This window comes from Akebia trifoliata, chromosome 13 (assembly GCF_017979445.1).
Source record: "Akebia trifoliata isolate Shusen 1 chromosome 13, ASM1797944v1, whole genome shotgun sequence".
NCBI classification, from domain to species: domain Eukaryota; kingdom Viridiplantae; phylum Streptophyta; class Magnoliopsida; order Ranunculales; family Lardizabalaceae; genus Akebia; species Akebia trifoliata.
In genome coordinates this window covers 30,652,506-30,671,735 of record NC_141387.1, presented here as the reverse complement: position 1 = coordinate 30,671,735, position 19,230 = coordinate 30,652,506, and the positions used below count along the sequence as shown (strand labels likewise).

Below are 19,230 nucleotides of genomic sequence, written 5' to 3'. Positions count from 1 at the left end.
CCGAAATTGTAGTTTTAAGGTTGATTTGTGATGGATCCTTTAATAATAATTAATGCTATTTTCTTGGAAAGTAACGGTTTGTTAGACAAGAGTTGTGCAATGGATCAGTTTGTTACCAAATAGGTACCGATCCGTTTCGGATCAAATCCATTTTTATAAAAAAAGAAAAAGCAATAATTTATCTTAATCCAAACTTACTATATATAAAGTATAATACACATTATTTTTAAATAAAACATAAAATACAAATATACATTATTTATATATTTTAAAGACATTATCGGATTGTAACCCTATCAGATCGGGAGATCATCGAATCAAAATCGATTTGATATGTTATCAAATCGGATTTTATTAGATCAACCCCTTGGGAGCCCAAATCCTTGATACAAATCTTATTATTAACCAAATTTAGCAAACAAGTAAAAAACAATCAAACTAGAAATTATGTAATCTTATGAGATGATTTTTTATGAGTCATTATAATCTGATGACCCCCTCTGACATACGCTCCCATCACATAACCGTAGATCATTTGCCTCGGGATACAAAAGAAAAAGAATTATGATTTTATGTATCTCGAAGTAAATGATCTACGATTTTAAGATAGGGGCGTAAGGGGACAATGTTTGAGGGGCATTAGAAAATCATGATTCTTTTTTATATTTCAATTTTTCTTTTTTGTTTAGAATTGAGATAAGCTGACTTGCTAAAACGTAAGTAGTTAACGTGGCAAGTGCACATGTCACGTCAACTACGTCATCATTGCGTCTTAACGAGTAATTATTAGTCTTTTTCTCATTAAGAAATAAAATTCTGGAGTGCAAAATTTCACAATAATTTACTACTATTATAAGGAAACTACATACTTTGACCATATATATTTTTATTCATTTATAAACAGATCATATTAAACCCTAAATGAATCAAGATGTTATCTGATCAAAATTAATTTACAGTATGAAACAATTAAGCAATTAAAGTTCATAATTTTTTTATTTTATTATTTTACTATGGTTAACAGCAACTTGGGTAGGGGTGTCAACAGATAATCAAATATTCGAATCCGATTCGAATTCGAATAATTTATATATTTGAATCCTTATCTGATAGGGATTTGGATATTAATATTTTGAATCCAATAATATCCAATTTGCAATAATATATGATACATATTATTTTATTTTATTAATTTTTTATATAAATAATATAACTTATAATAATAATAAAAATTAATAATGAAAAATCACTTGGATGAGGAAAAATTATAATTTTTTTTATATACAAATTATTCGAATTCTAATTAGATATTATCCAATAAGATAATTATATTCGAATTTAGATAGAGTTTTAGAATATCCATTGGATTCAAATTCAAATATTAAATAAAAATTTCATATTCAAATTCAAATATTACTATATCCGAACCGATAAGCATCCATTGATAGTCTTAAACTTTGGGGAATGATCCAAACACCTAAGTCATATAAACCTTAAACCCTAAAATGGATAAAGTCTAAGAAGACAGACGTATCATGATTGTTTTTGGTGTGCAGTTTTTGTTGAATTAAAAATTCAAACTACCAATAGTAAGCAAATCTGTTGACTCGCCACTAAACCCTTTTTTTCATTTTTAATTTTTAAATGTTTTTTTTCCTAATAACAGTAATATCCCTTAAAGTCAATCAAACAAAGATCTAATTGAATCTGAACCATTGCTTCACAATCTCAAACCTTCATACTTTGATCACTGTATGTAGTGGTGTACATTGATGAGTAGTAATGTATTAACTTACTACTGAAATATGATATCATTTTGATTAAAAATATAAAATGTAAAACTCTGTTGAGAGCGTGATACTAGAGACAGATCCCACAATTGCATGCTTATAAAGAGGGAATCAAATCATGACATCTGTCAATGTTAGATTGGTCAAATATTTGACTAACAACCGTGTGGGGCCTCTCTAACAGTCTCAAATCTCCGTAGTCCATAGTGTGAAAAAAAAAGAAGGGACGATATAGGTCAAAGAACGAACCCTTCCACTCACACACATCTTGTCCCCTTTATTTTCTTCGTAGACTTCAAAGTCTTGGCCTTTTGTCTTGTAGTTAGGTTTTTTTTTGTTTCTTTCTCACAGTTGTGAGAGATAGTGGGTTTAGATTGGAAATGGATCGGGTCAGACCCATTTTCAAATTTCAAATGTTAAATATTTTTAAGCAAGGCATTGCAGTGAGGGCATTTAGGTCTTTTTATTCTCACTGCTTTTACTAATTGTGAATGGCAATGGGTTTAGAGCTGTCAATGGATCGGGTCAGACCCATTTTCAATTCCCTTCAATTAAGGAAAAATTTAGAAAAAATGATGTTTTTAAGAAAAAAAACAAATGGATAATGGAATTATGGTTTTGAGAGATGAAAAAGGTGGAGGTTAGGATTTGATTCAATCGATCGAAATACACTTTTTTTTACGGGAAAGCTCTTATTCGTCGATTTTCTCCTAATATTTGTATTTTGTGACAATGCTTTTAGTTAATCAAATGTTTTAGTTCATTAAGTTTGAAAAGTCAAAAGAGAAGAGACTGGTCAAGAATTAAGAATTAAAGAAATAAGATCAAAAGAAGAGAATGTAATCTGAAGTGTCATTCACTCCTTTAGAGTTTTAGGGCTTTAAGTTAATGCAAGTAGGATGCATAAAGAAGTGGTTTTAGTACTTTTAGTTTCAGATGCTAAGGATCTCTTTTATGGACTTTTAAAACTTTCTAATGGTTCACACATTGCCTACCATTTAAAGATTTTTATTGATGGTAGATATCTATTGTTGACTTTGACTTTCTCATCCTTCACCCATTGAGGAGAGAGAATAATCTTATGATACTGAAAGTATTATGTTTAAGGCTTTAAGCTGTGGTTTAAAATATAAAGTCAACTCGAAACTCGGCCAAGTCAACTTGACTCAATTGAATTTAGTATTAACTCGATATAAAATTTGTTTGAACCAACTCACTAAGTTGACTCAAAAACTCAAAACTCATTCTACACAACAGGGGAAAAGGGTATACAGTTATTTTCCTTGGGACTTGCAAATCATTGAGTCAGATAGGTAGCACTTGAGTTGAGTTTTCGAGTTTTGTATGCCCATCAATCTAGACCATTTAATCAATGGGCCCACCAGATAGGTCTTGATAAGATCAAAGCTAACATGATTAAATGGTCTAAACATTGGATGGCTTGGATCATCAGATAGGATTGATTCTCAAGCTTTAGCTTTATAATGCAATCACTATATTATTATACTTACAGTGCCGAATTAATGGTCCGAAATTGCTCATGTTAGAACTAAGCCTCACAAAGTGTACTCAAATCTCCACCGTCCAATTAAAACTGAACAATCATCAAACACAAGTTAGATTGAAGATGATGACCAAATGAGATTGTAGAGAGAGAGAAACTTTTTCTTATAACATATTAATTAATGAAATTAAATTAAATGACACCAAAATTAAAAATCAACACCAAACATCTATATCTGACTGACATCTTGAAAGATTTGACTTTAAATAAGAATTCCTAGAAAGAGAAGATCCCACTCTCTTCTTTAATAATCATGGGAAAAGAGTTTAAAATACATAGTAAGACAGAAAAAAAAATTACTTTTTTTCAAGAATCCATCCACTTCAATCCAATCAAAGAAGGTATTTTAGAAACACCCCCCTTAAAATCAGTGATATTAGGTTTATCTCCTTGCAAAATGCAAGATTAGGCTTACCCCTTGACTGTAAGTCAATGTTGCATTTTCTCGATGATTGAACGGTGAAATTTTGAAATTTTTTATAAATACTCTTTAAATACTAGAACTACTCAATCAAAATTTCACTGTTAAATCATCAAGAAAATACAACATTGACTTACGGTCAAAAGGGGGTAAACCTAATCTTGCATTTTGTAACGGGATAAACTTATTATCACCAATTTTAAAGGGGGGTGTTTCTAAAATACCCATCAAAGAACACTTTCTTCTTAACATCCCTTACAGCCCCTTTTCTTCTTCTTCCAAAATTTATTCTTCTTAAAAGAAAATCCTTTCTACTCTCTTTCCTTAAAAGTACATTTTCAATTTTTTGTAGGACTTATTCAAAGAAAACTCTCTCTAGAAGCTCACTCATCACTCTCTCCTTAAGTCTTTTGGTAGGCATTGGGAGAAAAAATAGGGATTCTTATTTTGTTGGTAGAGCTTGAAGGTGAGGGTATTTAGGCCATTTTCTTTACAATAGTAAGGGGTTTAGAACTGTCAATGGACTGGGTCAAACCCATTTCAATTATGTTCAATGCATGAAAGATTTAGAAAAAAATTGGAAAATATATATATTATATATATATATATATGTGCATTATGGAATTAGGGTTTCCATAATGGAAAAAAGAACTATAGGATTGATTCAATCCATTGGAAATTTTTTTTTCCCAGTTTAACAATCAAATTACGAGCAAGCTCTTATTCGCCGAATTTTTCCTATTTTTCGAAAAAATTCTAAGTATTTTGTGACAATGCTTTTAGTTAATCAAATGTTTTAGTTCATTAAGACTATGTTTGGTAACACTTCTGAAGTCTTAAAGTCGGGAAATTAAAAAATCAGATTTCATAAATTTCATCCAACGCTTCTCATTGCCGGTTCAAAACTTTTAAATTTCGATTCTGAAGTTTGAAACGAAACTAATGAAAATAAAGCTTCTGAAATCTGAATTTTATACTTTAAAAGTGTTACCAAACACACAATAAGTTTGAAAAGTCAAAACAAAAGAGACTGGTCAAGAACAGAAAGAATTGAATCGAAGAAACAAGATCAGAAGAAGAGAATGTAATCTGAAGTGTCATTCACTCCTTTAGCTTTTTAGGGCTTTAAGCTAATGCAAGTGGGACACATAAAGAACTGGTTTCAGTACTTTCAGTTTCAGATGCGCTAAGGATCTCTAATGGACTTTTTAAACTTTCTAATGGACTGGTCCACATATTGCCCAATATTTAAAGATTTATAAAAGAAATGTATTTATTTATTGATGGTAGATATCTATTGTTGACTTTGACTTCCTCATCCTTCACTCATTGAGGAGAGAGAATAATGTTATAATACTGTATTGGATTTAAACTATGGTTTAAAACATATAGTGAACTTGACTTAATTGAATTTAGTATTAAATTGATATAAGATTTGTTCGAACCAACTCAATAAGTTGACTCAAAAACTCAGCCCATCCTAGACAATAGGCTGTCAATGGTTCGGATCGTGTTGATTTGCAACCAATCCAAACTATGGGCCCACCAAATAGGTTTCAATAAGATCAAAGCCAACATGATTAAGTGTTCTAAAAATTAGACGGCTTGGATCATCTGATAAGGGTTTTGTTTTTTGTGGCAATATCTTAAGGTAGTGGATTGATTTAGCAGTCCAGATTATAAAATGAATTAATATATTATTATACTTACAGTGCTGAATTAGTGATCCAAAATTGTTCAAGTTAGAAGTGAGCCTTGCAAGGTGTACACGAACCACCACCGCCCGATAAAAAACTGAACGATCAACAATAATTGGTAGTAAAAAATCATTTATAACTAAACCCAACATATTAATCTTACTATGTTAAAATTCAAGAGACTGACTAAAGTTACTAAACTACACATAAAAACACAGAGTTTTAGTGAGATTTTTTTAAAGAGGTGCAAGATGATGATGATGAGAGAGAATTTTTTGTTTTTATAACATACCAATTAATGAAATTGAATGAACCAAAATAATAAATGAACACCAAATATCTAGAACTGTCTTCTTCTGTTAAGATTTTTCTTTAAGTAAGAAGTCCTAGAATCATAGAAAAGGAATCCAAATAAGATCCCTTTCCCTTCTTTAAGAATCATAGAAAAGGAATCTAAAATATATAGGGTGAGAAAAAAAATCAGTTTTTGATTGCTCAACAAGAATACATCAACTTCAGTCCAAACAGAGAAACCCTTTTATTATTCTTCTAAAGTTTATTTTTTTTTAAAGAAAATCTTCTCTACGATATTTCCTTAAAGTTCATTTTCAACTTTTTATAAGACGGCGTCAAAGAAAAGTCTCTATGCTCTCACACTCTATTTAGAACTCTTGAAATCTTCATGTGGGTTTCTTTCCTCTCATTCTTTCCCTCATTTTGTTACTCTCTTCCCTCACTGGTTTTGGGTTTGAGAAAATGTGGATGATTGTGTGAAAATAACTCTTAAGAGGAAAACAAAAGTTTAAAGATGACAAGCTTTTAGCAAAAGATTGAAGAGGAGGGTATTCCAGTTAATTTCTTTAGTCTCTCATCACCAGTACAAAAGCATACTTTAGACATCGGTTTAAATTCAGATGTCTACGGTAATAATGTCTTAAATCTGATATTTTTATACACCGGTAAAACCGATGTCTAAAGTTTTTAAGAACGCATGTGTCTGAAGCCAACCCATACCAATGTCTATGATATGACTTTAGACATCGTTTTTTGAAAAACAGATATCTAAAGTAATATTTATTTTTACAACTACTATTTTCAACATTCTGTCGTGTTAATTTATACCAAAAAAAAAAACAAAAAAGACATGTCATAATTTACAAAATTAACTAGTATTACAAAAATTCTTGCAAAAAAAAAAAAAAGGATCAATCAACAATGAAGTTGATGATGTAATTTACAAATTCCTAACCACCAACAATGCATTAAGAAAGTTACGAAGTTAATTCTGAAATATGCTCACCCGCATGACCAGCATAGAACCCATTATCTTCTTCCCTTTTTGAAATATATATATATTGCAAGAAGACTTCATAGGAATAAAACATGAAGATTTTACATGAATATGAGTAATAGACAGAAATTAATACAAAATAATTTCACGAAAAATCTAGAATGCAATTCAGAAGTACTCTTTCGAAGATAGGCTCACAAGTGTGTTATTATGCATCAAATTACGAGATTTTTTTTTAAAGACTAACTTTCCATATCAAAGAAAAATAAGATTTTACATGAATAGAAACTAATTGTTTCCCATGTGTTAGATATTATGCTGACAGATAACAAAGAAAATTTTAATTTATTCAAATATTCAATTTTCAACTAATATTTATGTAATTTATATATGGTTTTAATATATACCATCTAATGTAAATAAATTCTATAATGTATGATATAAATCTCAAGAGATAAAAGCATATGTAGGATATCTAAAAAACCTGAAGTGGTGCAAGTCCACACATCAACTATGACAACATATATCAACAGGAGTTGTAGTTTTAACAAATACAAAGAAAACAGAGTATATAACAAAGTAATATCAAATGCAACCTATAGCCATCCCATTAACACAAAACTCAACTTAACGTTTATAATCCACATGACAAGCATCATATATTAAACTAAAGAAGAAAGAACACCTAGAAAGAGAAGGTAATTCTGGTGTGGGAGGTTGTACCTCCTTGACCACATCTGTAGGAGATTTTAATATGGTTGTCAGGGAGATTTTAATATGCTTAGAAGACCTTTAAGGGTTGTTTGGGTGTCGGGTAACACCAACTCCTTGTCTTTCTATGCCTTTTTGAAGGCTTTATCAATCCACATTAAAACTAACCATTGAGACCATCTAATGGCCAATTTTCTAAGATCTGCCTAAGTTAACCGTTACAAAATCATGCAATCTTTCTCCATCTACCTTTATAAATTCACAAGTAAAAGAGATCAAACCCACTAAAAAGCATGAGTATAAGTGCATAAATGAAGCATAGAACAGATCGTACCATAATTGGAGCAGCACCACACCACCATTTGTTCACAAGATTTTTCAGGTTGGTTACAGTTATTACCATGTAATAGCAAATGTGCCCAATAACCTGCATGCACATGATTTTCTTATTCCATTGTATGTATCACAAAAATAAATGAAAGACTATGTAGTTTCTATAGGAAACCAAAAACAACAACAATGACAACAAGAACAAAAGAAAAATATTACCTCTACAGTTTCAAGATAAAGATTCATCTACTTGATACAAGTTGAAATAGAAGGTATTGTAACTTCACTAATTGTTATGCAAGATTTGACAAAGCTGACAAGTTTGGCTGCATCTTTAATTGCTAAATAGCTGCTGGAATGCACCAGAACTTCCTACCAATGAAATGAAACGCCAAATGATGGTTTTTCATCAGTCAAGAAACTTCTGATTACAAAATTCTAGAAAGAAATATATACAATAACCATGAAGCTTCAAATCATATTCATTGTATTAAGTAATCCATATTCCATATAGAGTGCTTTTACTTGCAAGAGAACCAATCTTAGATGTTAGATTATCTACCAAAAAGAGAAAAACAAAAAAAGACATTTTAGGAGGCTTTCAACATAGGCACCCCACATTACCTAATAGAGCAAAGGATTACACGTAGCTATTCATCTTTTAATCGCTGTAGACATATTCGACGCCCAACCATTTGCATTTCTTAGTGAGAAACAAAAAAAATTCATTGTTTCAATCCTAGTTATTAGATTAATTGTGTAGTGGGAAATATACGATGTAGAGCTCAGATCCAAACTCACTCTTCAAGATTAAGTTCTCCAGAGAACTGGAGAATGCAATGCAAACATTTGTAACTCTCCCTGTACCTAGTCTGTTGTGAAAATAAATCCAATTTTACCCAACAAACAGAAATATAAGAAAATCCAATTTGTTTCTTTTTGTCTTATTTTTTATTAATCTCTGGTATCTAGATTAGCCTCGAGTTTCAGATTGTTAAGTATAGTAATGATGGTATCAAAGGATGGTAGTGACAGATCCTAATGGGACAAAAAAAAATCAAACCAAGTGTTAATTCTGGAATCATATACAGTGAAAACAAATTAGGGGGAAAAAAAAACTGTAAATTACTTGGTGTTGTGACCCTTGATGTCCTTAACATTGGTAACAACCTTTTAGAAATCGACACAATCCTTTACCCTGTAGATGAACAGAGGAACCCAAGAGCATTAAAACAATTTTCTCCCCTTAATCATCAAAATCAAATCATAATCCTAAAGAACCAGAAAAAAAGGAGGTTGAACACTCACAGAACTCTGTCCAATGCATTAAGATCATTCTCAACCTCGTCAAAGACGATTGTTGCAATTTCAAAGTCAAATACTGGATCGTCATCACTTTGTTTCCGAAACAGGGTGAACTGATGAGTCAAAATAGAAACCTTAAAATCAGACCGTACTTGTTTATATGTAGGAATAAAATTGTAAACGACCTTCATCACCATGCTAGAGTAGTAAGACAAAAGGATGGCATTTGTACAATATATTAGAGAGTTGTTTAAGCATAGTATGTGCATATGTACAATATATTAGAGATGTAATAGCAAATAAAAGCATGCCATTAATTGAAGGACCATGATCTCAAATACTTCAGAATATGAAAGCTTGAGATTCATGGAGATAGTGGAGTATAGTGAGAGGTTAAGGTGGTAGCAAACCAAATGATGAATTTTTTGTGATTCGAGATATACTTAGCCGAAAATATGTTAAATTACTCTTAATGAAGAATACGCATGCCTTCCAATTGAATAATTAGCACGATTATCTACAATGGTGATCAACTAAAACCCTGTTTTGAGAAACATTTCTGCTTTCAATTGTCTACAATGACCTGCGCTGACACATTATGTTTGAGTGGGCCAAGGTCTTAACTTCATCTCCAACTCTACTGATCAACAGCTGTGGTATCTCTTGTGATTTATTTCATTCCAAGTGTGGATTGAGACAATGGAACAAAGCAGATAAAAAGTAGTTTTGGATCTACATATTTATATACTTGAACATTTAATAACTATAATCACACAAGGGTTTGGAGTCTACGTGGCTAACCAAGTTGCCCTCAAGCTCGTGGAGACATATCGAACTCTATCTTACACCTACCCATAGTTTGAGATGTTCAGAAAATAGTAGTCCCGGTTAAAGAATTTGATAGACATAATGTCTTTTGATGATGACTAAGTAGTCATAGGACCGAGAAACCACTCAAAAGTTCATATCATGTCAAACCTTGCAGAATGATTTGTAAGTGAATCAGTTTGAGCTTCCCATAACCAGGAAAGGACTCTATGCATCTGGAGAAATCTGTAATAAAATTAGTAAACTAAATGATATAACAAAAACACGTTGTTTACAGAATGGAAGTATTTGGGAGCAATGAACCTTGCTATGTGCATCATCTCAACAGGGAGATTAGAGATATTGAAGTTCAATTTTCTGAAATCTCTTATGGTTTGTACTTCTCATCTTTATATATAACCGCTATATTTTCATGTGGGCCAGAATTTATTAGCGGTCAATGGACCAAATCGACAGCCTTTCAATGAAGTAGTCTCACTTCAATGGGAGGTATGAAACATTTGAATAATTCACGGTTTTCCTAAATAATAAAACCACTGATTAGAACTTCTGTCAAATTCAACTCCTAGGAAAATTTTGCGGACGATTCTATCTTGTTTAAACTATTTTTTAATTATTAAATTTTGAATTAAACTAATCTTAAAAACTGTGTAAAGAAGGGTAAAAATGCATGAACCCTGATTTTGTTTTAAAATTTTCTATCACAAATCTAAAAACCCTTGTGTAAAGAGGGCTAATATTTTCTGAGTCGGATTGGTTTTTATCAGATCCCAATATTAGGATGCAAATCTAATTTGATAATAATATTCTTTTTCACTAAATAAATCCAATTTGATAATCATATATAGAAAAACTCATATATATATAGGGGACGGTTCATGGGACATAAGTAAAAACATATGTAAAAACAATGGTTTTTCAAAATATGGGTTAGTAGTTTCGGATTGAGCTGATATTTTGAGAGGATGATCTCTATGATGAGAAGATCATCCTCACAAAATATCAGACCATTCCAAACCTTCTAACCCAATCAAAAGTGATTTAGAATGTGGACCATCAATTTTTTACCAATAATTAGTAACCACTTTTGATGGGATATATATATATATATGTTGATCCAGAACAGGGACATGGTTGATCCAGAACATATCCAATCGATTATGAAATTGGATCCTTATTGGAACCAAAATCATTTATCCAGATCCAAACTCATCAGACTGGTATACTGGCCAAGCTTGAAACCTTGTCTACTCGACACATTTATATGCTACATGAGGACCCAATTTAAAAATTAAAACAATCGAAAAAGAATAAAAGGATAATACATCTATTTTCCTTGTTAGGGAGTAAGTCTTCTTCTCTGTTAAGTGGCATACAAGGCAAACTTAATTTTTGTTCAGAAATTTGCCACAGATAACAATTATGATTTTATCTTTACACATACTTGTTTCATTGTGAAGGACAACTCAACAGGGAGGATTGCCTTCCAAGGACCGAGTGAACATGGCATGTATCCCATTAAACTTTAACCACATTCTGCAAATAAATCCAACCGCCATATTTCTTTTATAGGGTGTGCATCCTTTCATTTGGATGAGGGGAGAACTATGAATATAAGAGGGTCACAGGGCTTAACTGGGGTATGACACACCCGAGAGTGGAGGAAAATATACACTCAACACTCCTCCTCACCCATAAGGGTGGAAAGAATCAAACCTGTGACCAATACAAACCTAGCGCTTAGATGCCATGTTAACCAACCACTACTCCAAAAAACCGATCTGAGTATAAAAGTAGCACTGACTTAGATAATACAAAGGAGCTGTTTCCAGCTGTTGAAATTGACACAAGCCAGCCCCCTTTTGTTTTTAAATGCCAGCTGTATGATCTAACTGGGGTCCCCACTGAATGACAAAAGATTATGGTTAAAGGTTTATTGAAGATATGGAAGAGTTCTATATGATGCAGCCAAGAAAATTGTGCAGAATTCTCATTGTGCCCTCAGTTTATGTTTCAGATAATTTGTTCAAACTTATTGAGACATTTTCTTAAATGCAGGATGATGCAGATTGGTTAGCATTAGGACTGAAAGAGGTGACTTCTCTATTCAGTATTTGAAACTTCAAAATCCTTAATTTGGACTTGTATAATCTGTTACTAACCATAGATTAACTGATGACGAAAACCTGCAGTGCCCCAGGCCAATCTTCTCTGGCATATTTTATTTTAGTTATTTATCTACTTAGGTGCCTAATAATGCTCCAATTCTACTTGCTTTGGCTATAAGAGTCCTATTAACGATAAACCTTCTCATACCCGTGCATGTAGAAAGGTATATCTTGCTTTGTGAATCTATTCAAGACTAGGTCATTATAAATCACAAGTATTTCCAAAAATCCTCCTATTCAAATTTTTCCTCGCACTATTCACCTATTTTTCCAAAATTCTTTTCTTGTCATTGCAATCCATGGCTCTAGTTGCCTCTTTTGGTCAATGATTACAGTGCCATTGTTTATTCTGACTGAACTTCCTTTTTTCTACACACAACCAACTTGAACTAGCAATAACAAAACCAATTGGACATATGGGGTGAAGTACATATTTGCTTTTTATAGATGATATAGTACTACTATTCACAATATTAAAATTATGGATTATTACACATTTCAAAACTTAATACATGGAATACATAAATCATATTCTGACATTCAACATAATGTTTTAGTCAACCTTATTTCTCGGAATAAGCGTGAGATAAGAGACATGAGCAAACAATGCAATAAATTCTCAGTGATAGCAAAACTAAATAATTGCTTAGCCAATGATGCATTCCTAGTGCAATTTCATTTCATCTCTTTCAACTAATCAGCCAACAAGATCCATCCTACTAAATGAGCACATCCATTTATATCATCTTGGACTAAATAAAAACTAATAAGATGAGCTTCATGGAAAATACTGAAATCAATGCATTATTCTAAATTTGCCCAATCACACAATATATATATATATTTTCGAGAAAATTGTACCCACTTGATAGATGGCCTCTCTCTTTTGCAAGGAATCCAACAAATCCAAAGACCATTGCTTAAGATCATCCACTGAGTTTTTACTTAATAGAATTAACTATAGCCATGATGGTGCATCACTTTTTTGTTTGCTGGTATCTAAAGTGTTGTTTGTCATCATCATAATGAAAATAATTCACAAAGAAGTATTAACAGAACTCACTGTTGCAGTCAAGTTGGATACAGCTAACTGAAATTTTTCTCTGGTTTTCGAACTTGCAACTTGTCCAACCTTTGCCACCTTGTTGAAAGCACCACTAAACCAATGTGCTCCTGCAGTTACATACCTGTCCAATCATAAAAACAGATTTATTCTCCTTTGCCAAAATCTATTGATAACAATATAATATAAACAATTAAAAAGAGAAACCAAATTACAAAAAAAGGATTAAACAAAGAAAAATTAGGACCAACAAAGGGAAATCAAGAGCACATAGTATATGTGGAACTTATCTATCTGAAGTAATTGTGTGGATGTGAAGTGTTTTGGTTAATCTTTAATTGTAAAGAATCGATGAATATGCAAGCATTGGCTATAGTAATAGATTCAAACATGTAAAATATGTTTGATTTGATTAGAATTCAAATCAAACATGATCAGAAAAAGAGATCAATCTGATAAGAAAAACTTGAGAATCGTAGATCTCTACAAATTACATAAATCAGATTCCAAATAAAAATAATTTTTCTTACCATAATCAACTTCACTCGGCACAGAAGACTCAAAATCAGAAAATAGAAAGATGAAATTATGTTTTTCCTAATCAACCAAACCTAGAAAAGAAGAAACTTTGTTTTTGGTAATCAACCTAAATTCTTCATAACTGTAAACTAGATCCAATGGTTTGAGAGAGAGAGAGAGAGAGAGAGAGAGAGAGAGAGAGAGAGAGATTCAATGAACGTCTGCGTTTGTTGAAGCTCTATTGAGAATTTGAAATTTGAGTTTTCGGCTCTAATTGGAAGAAAACCTAAAATTATAAATCAGAGATTTTGATTTCTGATTCTGAAATCAGAGATTCAATGGTGGTGTCGAATATGATCGAGAGATGAAGCTTCGAATGGTGTCGCCATTATAGAGAGACTTCAAGCGAAGTTCAGAGAGAGAGAGAGTTGTTACTTACAGGTTCGGGTGATGGAGATATGATTTCTTGAACAAATTAGCTGCAGAGATCCACAAATTCAGAAATGGAGGTCAACGTCACAAGCCCTAATTCAGAGGAGGAGAGCTGGTTAGAAGAAAAAAATATATACAGTTCAGTCGAGATGATACATATATATTTTTTTCCGAGGGCACGTTTTCATGTAGGAGACCTTTAAATAGAGACGGATAGACAACCGCTATATTATTATTATGTATACTACTGGCACCCCAACTTTTAATTATGAAACCAATATTTTCATTCAATCTAATGATCTCTTCACCATAGAGATCATCCTCACAAAAAAAAAAAATCAGCTCATTCGGAACGTTGATGCCCATATAAGACAAAACACGTTGTAGCTTTATGTGTATACATCCTAGATTATATAGATATCTGTTTTTATCAATTACTTATATCTATTATATTTATATTTATTTATATAAAAAGAGGATTGTTTGGTACGATTATTTTTATTAATCAAAATATCTTTATTTATCAACAAAGTCTTTTTATATCCTATAAACTATGTCGGTTTCATCAACTTCTCTGCAGATCCCTACCACATCAATTCCTTACGAAAAGTCTTTCCTTTTATTCCAACATCAACAACACTCATCTTCGTCTTCGTCAAGAGTAAGATAAAAAAATTTGGAAGTATAACTGATGGATTTTTTATGTTCATCTAGGAGGGTACAATTGTTTTTTACTTGCTTTCAAAGGGTTTTCTTAAAAGGGTCGAAGAAAAAATTAAAAATGAAATTGAATAGGTTAAAATAATTTATTTACCTAATGGATTAAAGATCTTGAAGACGATTGGTTTTCAGCGGAAGATTATTAACGGTTGCCTAAAAGTTGAAGATGAAATCCTAAATTTTAATTATTTAAAAATAAAATAAAATTTAGGTCAATTGAAATAAAGTCTTACAAGTCAAGGGGCATGTTGTCAGCTTAAAAGTGTACAGAATAATATCAAAAAATTGGATCAACTTATGATTAATCTTCTACACCATTAATTTAGGTGTTTTATAGATGTTATTGTGTGCGTGATTTATAATATTTTGTTGTTTGGGTGAACATATTAAATTATTAAATGTTCAATATATTCTTTTAGATATCAATGATAATTATATTATTCCTAATTTCTGATTCAAGATTTTTTTTTTTTTTTTTTTTTTTTGGTCTGAGATCAATTTATTGTTGAATGAAAATAGAATGAATTTGACAAGTATGCATAATATAATGTAAAAAAATTAAATCATTTTTTTAATACTTTTCAACTTTAGACCAACGAATATCGACAAATTGAATATTGTGATTACAATATATCTTCTATATGATTCATTTAGGTGTTCCGTCAATTTCTTTTTTTGTTTGATATGTGTGTATTATTTGATAATTTTTTGTTTGGATGAATTGGATTGCATTTGTTAAATGTGGGGTGATCTTCCTCTTCTTATCCTCTTTTTCTATTATTATGTTACTCTCTCTCTCTCACTCTCACTCTCTCATTGAGTGTCTTTGTGTTATTTCTTTTGATAGGTTTTCAATATTGTTTTGAGGGGATATAAGATGTGGTTACTAAACAATGTAGAGAGTAGAACTTTACATTCATCTCTACCTTGGTTATTATATCTGTGCAAAGTACAATTATTTTGGTACTTACCAATTTTCTTCTTTAGATTTCTTACTTTCTTTTATTGTATGTTCCTGATTTGAGAAGGGGTTTATTCTTTTATTTTTTACCTTTTTTTTTTTTCTCTCTCTCATATATTTTCTTTGTTACTAAGACTTTTGATGTTGCTAGCCGTGCAAATACGTGACTTGGACTACAATATGATTGTTCGATTTGATATTGGCAAGAAAATTACAAGTAGATGCAATTTAAATTCCATTCTTCAATTGGTGAGAAACAACAGATAACTATGAAAGAGATAACAAAATATAAAGTTAAAGAAAACTTAACAGAAGTGAGTGACAAATAGATAGAAAGACATAATAGTCACATACAAGCTGTGGACTCTCTTGTTCTGAACTATATTCACTTGGATTGGTTGCAAATACAAATATCTACAACAAGCCTCAAGAAACAGGTGTAATCAGATAAATTTGCTATTCTCAACCTTATTTGAAGATTGCGGATAGAGACTTTCTCATATATCTTGTATCCATGATGTTCAAAATGTGTAGTTACGCTTTCATCTTTATGATTCATGAGCTCTACATTCTACCAAAAAATACCTCGAAAGTTGTAGGATGGTATTGCATCACTAACAATGGTAGGCAGTAAAATTTTCATAATGGAAATATTAGAAATGCAACTTGGTGAACTTTTTCTTTTAAATGCATGAAAGAAATCAGTCATTACTAATAAAAATTTAATAAACTCGATATTCAACTCAAGCTCTAAGTAAATTTTTAGTTACCTTAAAGAAAGTCTAAGAAAAGCCACACATCGTGCCAAGCAAAGGAAGAGTAAACTTAGTGACTTGCTTGGGTCTGGAATTGTATCCAAGTTGAGATAATTGAGGAAGCCTTAAATCAATTCATAACAGATGAAAGTGTTACTACTTACGATATGCATCAATTGGATGCCTGATTTGATGCAAATTTCTTTTCGTAATCGTTGTTCAATGACTAGATTCCAAACTCTCCAGTAAAATGGGCACAATATGCACCCAAAATACATCAGCACCTAAGCACATTAGAAAGCACCATTTAAAATGTACAATTGACCAAAAATCAAAATGAACTCATTTAAGTTTTTAAAAAAATTAGTAAGTTAGATACCTGAAAAACAATTAGCAAGCTAATTTAATTTTGCTTAAGACAAAGAAACTGAAGAAAATGAAATTGAATTTCTTATAATCTTCAGCTAGGACAGCTCCCTTTCATATTTTCTTCAAGACCCGTTTCGCAATCCTCAGTTTCTCTCTCAAACTTAGCCCCAAAAATGTTCCCTTTTGATGGCCAATAGTCCATCAAAAAACCTATTAAGAATAAATTACTATTTCCAATATTGTTCTTTTAAAAATAAATAAATAAATATGAATACCTACCTTTACAAAACCATAATTTCATATATGGGTGAAGGTTAAAACAAAGCTAAGCATTATTGGTGTAAGTTAGCAGCATGTTTTAGAACATGCATTCCACATTAATCAGGAAAAAAACTACTGACAACAAACTTTGCATGTGCAAGCTAAATTCCTGTTATAGTTAAAAACAGCAAGATTGTGAGGTGGGTGAAGTATACCGTTGGTTGATCACTATATGACATACATTAACAACACTATCAAACTTATGAACTCTTATTTAATTTGTAATCTGAACTTTGGATCACATTTTCTAATAGATATCAGATAATGAAGAAGTAGAATGTTGGCTATTGTATCCATGTTCTCAATTTAAATAAATGTGAATTTCATATTTTTTATTGATCAATCTTCTCTGTTTTTTTTTTTTTTTTCTGCTCTAAGCAAGCTTATATGCTTGTAGTGTACATTTTTTTTCCTGAAAAAAATGGCAAATCCCCTTATTTCAAGTTTTTGAAATAGAACATGAATTAACCTTTTGTTTACGGTCTTTTAATTTACACATGTAGTTGATAGAACTTTAGATTTTTCAATTGGAGATGATGATGATAATAAAGCTTTATCTTCTCAATGGGTTTTACAGTCTCTCTCTCTCTCTGGTAAGTTAGGTTAGTTTTTAGTTGGGATTTTTAAATCCACTACATGTTGTAGAATAGTTGCTAATTTCTCTACTATTCTATCATAAGAACTTTTAGTTGCAAGGTAAGGTTTGATAAGTTTTTTTTTCCTAATATTTCTCTTCTTTTGATTGTTTTCTTTTCTAAATCAAACTTATTTTATAATCTTTGTATAGAGATAGCTATAATTTAACAAATGAGCACAAGAAATGCGATGTCATTTTAGATACTTCAAATTAGATTGTGCGAGGAGAATGCAAATTGTAAATGTAGATATGCAGCATAGTGTGAGTTTTGTACTCGATCCTCTTGTTCGTATTTAAAATTCTGCACCATAGGAAGAGGCTTTAACTATTTATATTTCTATGATATTCTTCTTTATTGTTAGTTGAGCATTTTTAATATATGTTAAGGTTATGATATGAAACCATTGAAAAACACATGTCATAAACTATTATCATTGGTGAGATTGGAATAGAACTGAAACCATTTAGCCAATACAATTGCTCAAAGAAGTGTTCAACTGATTAGGAGAGCACATGGAATGACACATTGAATATATAATAATCCTTCTCTTCAGATTCTTGTTTGTGGCATAGAGATGCAAATCAACATCATATTAAAAATTACAAAGGAAATATCCCTTGTTAGTTAAAGCATTTTTTTTTTCATGCATTTTTTTAAGGCAAACTTAACCTATCTCCAGCAAAGAATTTTTTTTTTCAATGAAGGGAAGGTTAAGAAGCAAATCAAAGCATACGGAAGACTCAACAAGAATCTGATGATGCTTGGGAACACCAATCTAATGCATCTTTCAATCAACCTCTTGACCAGTGGACATTTGGTTTTCAAAGATTACTGCAAATACACCACAGAATGAGCCAAGCCATCGTGGACAAACAGATGCACGACAACACGGGCATCTAGATGCTTAGTTCTCTTACGATTCAGATTGACCTGATATGCCAGATGGAAGCCCTTCCATGGTAATAGCTTGATTTTAGTTGGAGCTAGAGACTTTCAAATCCTCCTCCATTTGGGATCAAGTTCCCTTCTTCTAATGAATTCCCAAGCATCATCCTTGGAAGAAAATTTTCGAGATTGTGATTCAGTCTAAACTACTTTTTTAAAATGATCTTTTAGGTAAATTAAAAGAAAAAATATCCTCCATAAGAGGTTCATTACACACCATACTCCTCTTATGCATTCTTTGTATATGTTTCTTAATCTGACCCATTAATTGAGCAAGAACTGAATATGGAACCTATTTGTTGGTACAAATATTTGTCACTTCAGAGATCATATTGTAATCAAAACATTTAGTTTATATTATTAACCAATATAGCTTGTAAATTGGTTTGGATTTAGAAACTT

The 19,230-nt window shown here is 31.4% G+C and overlaps 1 long non-coding RNA gene across 2 annotated transcripts; it reads right to left on the bottom strand.

Moving 5' to 3' along the window:
- Positions 1-6,598: 6,598 nt before the first annotated feature.
- LOC147388279 (uncharacterized) lies at positions 6,599-14,284 on the bottom strand. Of its 2 annotated transcripts, XR_015171119.1 has the most exons (7): positions 14,127-14,284; positions 13,169-13,292; positions 9,113-9,222; positions 8,934-9,002; positions 8,024-8,176; positions 7,809-7,901; positions 6,599-6,838 (listed from the first exon to the last, which is right to left on the bottom strand). It is a non-coding gene; the product is annotated as an uncharacterized LOC147388279 (long non-coding RNA). The 2 variants fall into 2 exon arrangements; XR_015171118.1 differs by lacking the exon at positions 6,599-6,838 and having other exon boundaries at positions 7,349-7,901; positions 14,127-14,282.
- Positions 14,285-19,230: the final 4,946 nt, after the last annotated feature.